Below are 7,503 nucleotides of genomic sequence, written 5' to 3' on the forward strand. Positions count from 1 at the left end.
CTTAAGAAGCTACACCATCATCTCTCGAGACGGACGGCTGCCGACTCGACTCGACTCGACTCATTGGCTGAAACTTTGGTATATGACCATGCCTAACTCAAAAGTATAGTTTTCATCTGTGATGAAAAGTAAAAACACAAAATTCTGTTAACAGATACCAATCTGTACCAAAAGACTTATGTGCATAAACTAGAAAATAAGATTGAAAATTAAATATGTTCTGAAAGAACAATGAAATAAAAAAAAAAGTAAATTGATATGATAGCAGAGAGTGCAGTAGTGAGTTTAAAAGAATAGGGTTATCAACTATGTCCATAATCTCAAATTTTTAAATGATCATGTAAAAAACATTTACTTATGCATTCATTCATTGTTTCTTGTATGCACCCTGACCAGAAATAGAACCCACAGCCTTGGCATATCGGGCAGATATGTCTATGGTTTGTCTTCTCATCCTCTTGACATTGTCTTTCATAGATTCAAAGTTTTCAATTTTACTTTTAAGTCCAGCTTATTAATTATATTTTTAGAGATTTTGTATTTTGTGTTTCATTTAAAAAGTCATAACCATGTCTAAAGTCATCTAGGTTTTCTCTTATGTTATCTTCCAGGAATTTTATAGTTTTGTTTTACATTTAAGTATAATCCATTTTGAGTTAGATCTTGTTAAGGGCTGAATATATGAGTCTAGATTCTCTCTCTCTCTCTCTCTCTCTCTCTCTCTCTCTTTCTCTCTCTTTGTATGTAGATCTCTAGATGTTTTGTATGTAGATGTCTAGATGTTCACAGGTTTGCATTTTAAGGATGGAGCATTTTAATATTTCTGTTATAATTTATTTTGTCAATCTCTTTAATAGTTGTTTTATTCTATAAATAATAGCACCATCTTTTAAAGATTTCAAGTAACATTTCAAAATTTTTTAAAGTTTTACAATATATATAATGTGCATATCACTGTCAATATTCACATAAATATAGAAATATATCAACAAACTAATGATAAATGGAGAATATAAAATTCAGGAAAAAATTTAATCTTTCAACACATTTTAAAGGCAAATATAGTAAATATTTGTGTTTCCTTTCTATAATTTTCAGGTTGGTAAACATAGTAGTGAAGTTGTCAAATGACTTGCCTTTTTCTTTTTACAAGCTTTCTCTTATGTAAAGGTGTCCTTCATTGTGTCAAAAAGATAAGCTGTCCAATTCCTAATATTTAATAAATTCTGAGAATAACTGCCATGTACTATATACTAATTTGACCTTTTCAAAACTCTAAATTTGATTGGATAGACACTTCTCTCCTATTTAAAAACTCAAACCCCTGTTGGGACAAGCTAGAAGGACCATCTGTTGATGCTCTGAATAATAAAAAGGTTAAAGTACACAACCAAAGGCTTCATAGAATATTGCATAATTAATTTTGTCCATCTTATTTTCTGTAAAAATTATAAGAACTTAAGATGATGGTATACATTCAGTATTTATTATTCTGAAAATTTTAAAAATGGATGACCATAAAAAGAAAAATTTAGCTATATTATACTAAACATAGCCTATATAAAAACATAAATAGTTCTTCCACTCATATTTTAAATACAAAAAAGTGCTCTCTAAAGTATCTATTAACATATTAAAATATATAAGGGGGTTAAATGGAGAAAAAAAGAGAAAATACTGGTTGATGAAAAGACAAAAAAAGTAAGCATTTAAACTTATAATATATTGGCATTCACATTGGTGTTAATGAATTAAACACAAAAGAACATTTGCAGACTAAAGGTTGGAATTTTAATGCTAAACTAGAGGCATAAAAGAAATATGTTCTTGAGACTGCAAAAGGACAAAACTTAAAGTGAGCTATTTTTTTAAATAAAGACAATAGAAAAGTTTAGATGTAGGAAGAAGGAATAAAGGAAGAGAGGAAGGAAGGAAGGAAGGGAGAGGAGGAGAAGGAAAGGAAGAGAAGGGTGAAGGGTGAACTAAGAAATTAAAAATAGCTTTTGTTTGCTTCAGGCAAAAAGAGATCACTTCTTTGATGATGACTCAGGCAGCAACCTACATGAGAAGTACAAATACACACCTCAATTAGTCTTTAAAAATCTTTGTGGGATCGAATTGCTATTATAAGAATAAAGATCTTACTCTACTGTTTCCCCTTTATTAGCTTTCCACTGACACATTCATTAATACTCTTAAGAAACAGATTAGGTTTATAGCCACTTTTTTTTTCTTTTTTACTTTCCTCACAGCAAAATGATATTTGTCCCCTTCTAAGCCTAATCCTTATCAACAAAATTACAACATCTGATTCCAGAATTCTACCAATAGTGTGCAAATTAAGTTCATTCCTGATAATAGTTGATAAAGTAATTCATATGATTCAGTTTTTATATTTTTAGTAACCTCTCCTCTAAAGCTCAGGATAAATGAAAACACTATCAATAGTCAGGGTCAGAACAATTACATTGCTTAAGTGACAGACCTTCTGGTTATTCTCAAAGTGGCAAGTAAATAACACAACACTTCACCTAATGCTTTTATTCACCTTTGTTGTTCTGGCCAATGTGCAACCTATTTCTGTGTGTGTGTGTGTGTGTGTGTGTGTGTGTGTGTGTGTGTGTGTGTGTGTGTGTATGTAGCAGGGTATCCTGGCTCCATATGTACAACATGTTTTAGAAATAGAACTACAACCTTATATTTTAAAACATCAAAGAACACTTAAAAACATAATAAAGCACAGGACAAGATTTAGGTAATAAAATTATTCAAGTAATCCAAAGAATGTTTTTGAAAGTGTTGGAAAACTGTTGGCTAATTCTTGAAATTCCATAATAATCACACCTGTAATCAAATTGATTACTGCTGCCTTATTAAGCACTGCTTTTAACAAGTTGCAGGATTCTAGTCCCAAACAATTTGGTTGGAGCCCAGATACCAGAGTTGAAAATACTTTCTGAGGGAGCCATGTGATTTGCTTTAATCAGCTGTGAGACACATGGACATATTTCCATTCATGTGAGCAGTAAGATTATTATGATTATGTCAAATAAGTATCCTGTGTTTATATTATTGGAATCAACTCAAATTGTTCCATTTTAATTGCTTATATAATATCTGTAATATTGCAGACAGCTTAGAGTAAGTTGTCATTTTAGGATTTGTCCCTGATTTTGCAACACATAACTAAAAAAAAAATGCCCTCTAGGTATATACTAAGTGGCATGTGGTTTGATCTATTTCCAGAGGTAATTAGACAGGAGATGTTTTTAAACTGAGAAGACAATTATCTGGACATGAAAACCTTTTTTTAACAACCGTGTGGTTGCTTGAACAACAGCAAATAAAACTTTAGAATGTGGTATTTTTTAAAAGCAGGTATTACACATTAGCCACTTTAATAATATGCATAAATATATTTTAAGTATATGTAATATGCATGTTGACATGTATTATTTAAAAGCTCTTAGATCTTACTTATTTTATGACATTTTCAAAATAATGACACTGTTCAATATATTACCAGTGAATTTATAGTCACTATTCCATTGGAAAATTATCAAGAAATAATGAATATCACATTAAATAATTTTAAAAAATTATTTCAAGTGTTTTATACTCCAAAATTGTTTAAAAAGAAAATAATCATTCTGGCAACACATATTTAAATGACATCTTGTTAAAAGTCTACATTATTGCCCTGACTGGTGTATCTCAGTGGTTTGGACATCACCCCACAAACTGAAATTTCACCAGTTCAATTCCCAGTCAGGGCATATGCTTGGGTTGCTGGTCAGGTCCCTGCTTAGGGGCATGAAAAAACAACCAATCAATGTTTCTCTCTCGCATTGAAATTTCCCCCCTCTTTTTCTCCCTCCTTCTCCCTCTCTCCAAAAATAAGTAAATTTGAAAAATATTTTTAAAAATCTAAATTATTTATCTCTAAAGGGACCAAATGTCTAAATCATATGTTGTTTAGAAAATATAATTATAAAACAAGTTTTTTAAAATGTTATTGAATTTATTGGGGTCACATTGGTTAATAAAGTTATATAGGCTTCAGCTGGATTGAAAATAAATCAATCTTTTGTGAAAATGAACTTCTAATGTAAAATTTTTACTACAAAATTTATCTTTACCAGTAAAGAACAATGAGAAAAAAATGTCTCATGAATAAATTATTCAACAAAACATGTTTACTTGGACATTAAAATTCTGGATTATTGATGCTATCAACATATTATTTAATGTTTTAATTAAAAATATGATATGCATAAAATATTATTAAAATGTTCAGGTAAAAAAAAGGTAACATAATACAACTGTATCATTCTTAACAGATCAAGGGAATTAAAGCCTAGGTATGCTACACACTACCACATCTCCTTCCCTTACACAACTGATTTTACAACATGGGTTCATTAGTTTGATTCATTTAAATGTGTGTGTAAATAGACCTTGATTTTTTTTTCTAAGTATTATTTAGCCATCATTTTGACATACATACTCTTTAAGAAATGTAGCTTTATTTTATTATTTTTGATAGTCATACACTATAGAAATGAATACTTTATTCATGTATTTACATGTCCATGGACAGTTTTTGCTTTTACAAGTGAATCTATTCACCATCAAGTATTTCTTTAAGGTATATAAAAGTAGTACAAGCTTATATTGTGAAAATAGTCAGACTTATTTGTTAATCCCTTATTTTTTTCAAAGTATTTTCTTCCCATTAAAGGTTTACCAACATTACAAGAATGTTCCTTAGTTTAGTATACTCACATCACTGGCTTTACCTTCTTGATGTACAGAATCATGTATCATTATGTGTGACTGCACTTAATAAAGTTTTCCCTTACATTTATTATTGTCAAATTAAATATTACTTAGCCTTCTTTTGGCTTTTATTTGCTTGCATAAACATTTTCCTTCATTTTATTTTAAACAATCAGTGCCTTGATACTTTTATATATCCCCTTTAAACAGCATATGGCCACATACTTTTGTTTTATGAAGTTTGAGAAGTTATCGTTTTGAATTGGAGAGTTAAGTCTGTTTACCTTTATTATGATTTTCCTTATATTTGGATTATTCTCTATCCTTCTAGTGTGTGCTCCCTTTTTGTTTCTAGTTCCTTCTTTCCCCGCCTCTTTATTTTTTGAGTTGATACCTTTTCCCCATTTGATTATCCCCTCACATTCATTTCTGTATGTTTTTAATTATATTTATCTTCCAACTACATCAAATTATAGTGTCCAGGTCCCCAGAGACTGTTGTCTTCGTGTTGGAACAGAAAGAATAAATACGGGATAAAATATTATCAAGTTTTGAACGGAAGTTGAGGTGAATAGCAAAGATAAGCCTGGGAAAATTTACTTTCTTATCTCAAATTACGTCGGTTACGTTTTCTCCGTTTTTTTTTTTTTTTTTTTTGTTATAAACTAATAGAAAAAGGAACTCATTGAATGTATAAGAACAAGCTGTATAAACATAGAATTATTTCATATTAGTTCCAATCACATTATTCTATCCAGTTTTCCTCATTTGTCTTGATTTTTCTAAGTCTACACTCTCTGTTGCTGAGCACCAATTCTTTAGAAATACTGCTGAATAAGAGTTTCATAAGTCACATTTCTAATGTTTGACATCCACTGTGGTCTATATTCAAGCCTGGTAACTTCACTGAGAAAGAGTTAGACATTGTTTCTATAAAATACCACAGCGGTGCACATTAGATTCAATTTGGTGATGCTGGGTCATTTAATACAGCCCCACCACATTATTTAAAAACCCATATGAAAGCACCAGGAAGTGATTTACACAACTAGAATTCACACACACACACACACACACATGCACACGGCTGTGAAATGAGGTGTCCTTTTTCTCATCCCTCGAGACTAACCTGTAAACTCCAGAAAAGGCAACTAAGTTACTAAGCTGAGCTTTATTAGGAGTTGGGAGAACACTGAGATGAGAATTTGAGTGCAGTATCTTCAAAAGTCAAGAAAGGGTTCATATAAATGCTTCCACAAACTTATGTTTTTGTTTGGACAAAACACATATAAATGCACCTTGCCAGAGACAGAAGCCCACCCTCAAAGAAAAAAGAAAACCCCTACAGGGGATATAAATAAGTAGATTTCTCATTAAAACTGGGTCAGATATAGAAAGATATATTTAATAGCATTTTTTAGAAAATAGAAAAAATATTCGACAAAACACATGATCGGATGATTATATTATGGGATACATTTCATAAATTCAAGAAACTAGAATACAGTATAATTAGTTGTCTGAGGACACTCCTCAGGTAAGTGTTGCTGCCTGAATTCAAACCCAGCACACCGACTCCCAAGTCTGTGTGCTTATTTCCTATTGCGTCTTTTCTCCCTAACATGTTGTGGGAGCAAGCAGGTGTTCTCTGAAATGCGCACACACTGTGTTCTCTGGCAGATCTTTCTAAATTCTTGTTCATTTGTTTGTTTTTGTATTTTTAACACTAGCTCACTAGTTTATGGTAGCTCAATATGATTTTGTGGTCTGCAATGATTAGTCAGAAGTTTCCCTTCTTTGCCCTGACTGTGTTTCTCTACCCTTGCCAATAGGATCTCTGTGAGAAGGGTGAACTTCAAATTTCAGGTAGTTTGCAAGATAACCTTATCTTTCCTTTTTTTTTTTGTTTCTGCAGATATCAAAATGACCCACAGATGAGTTACTAGAGCAATTTTCCTATAAATACATACAGCATTTTCCATTTTAGATTTCCCCGATAATATATAGGAGCTTGTTGGAGTTCTTTATGGTTACCTAGTTATCCAGTATTTCCTTTTAATTATTTATTTAGGCTTTTACTTATCCCCCTTAAAATCAAGACCCATGTGTGCTGAGTTGTAGCCAGATGATTTCTAATGTTTTTAGTGATACCCAAGGGCTAATTTTCTGTTTTGTTTTTATTATTATTTTTCCTGAGCTAAACTCTGAATTAAATCAAATAGCCAGTATACCATAGACAGAAATTATATGGTTCTTCTTTTCTTATCCATTTAGCTACCCTATATCTTTTTACTAGATCATTTAAACCATTGACATTTAAAGTGATTATTAATAGATGCATATTTATTACCAATTTATTTTTAAAACTATTTTCTATGTTTTTTTTTTTTTTTTTTCTGTTCTTCTTGTAAAGCAAACCCTTTAACATTTGTTCCAATACTGGTTTGGTGGTAACAAACTCCTTTATCTTTCTTTTGTCTGGGAAGCTTTTTATTTCTCCTTTAATTTTAAATGATAGCTTTATTGAGTAAAGTGGCCTTGGCTGTTGATCCTTCCTTGAATATTTCAAGCCAATCCCTTCTGGCCTGAAATGTTTCTGCTGAGAAATCACATGACAATTTTATGGGAGCTCCCTTGTAGGTAACTAACTGCTTTTCTCTTGTAGGTTTTAAGACCGTCTCCTTGTTTTTAAGCTTTGACATTTTAATTATGATGTATCTTGGT

The sequence above is a fragment of the Furipterus horrens genome, unplaced genomic scaffold, assembly GCF_987537825.1.
Source record: "Furipterus horrens unplaced genomic scaffold, mFurHor1.1.pri manual_scaffold_5, whole genome shotgun sequence".
NCBI classification, from domain to species: Eukaryota; Metazoa; Chordata; class Mammalia; order Chiroptera; family Furipteridae; genus Furipterus; species Furipterus horrens.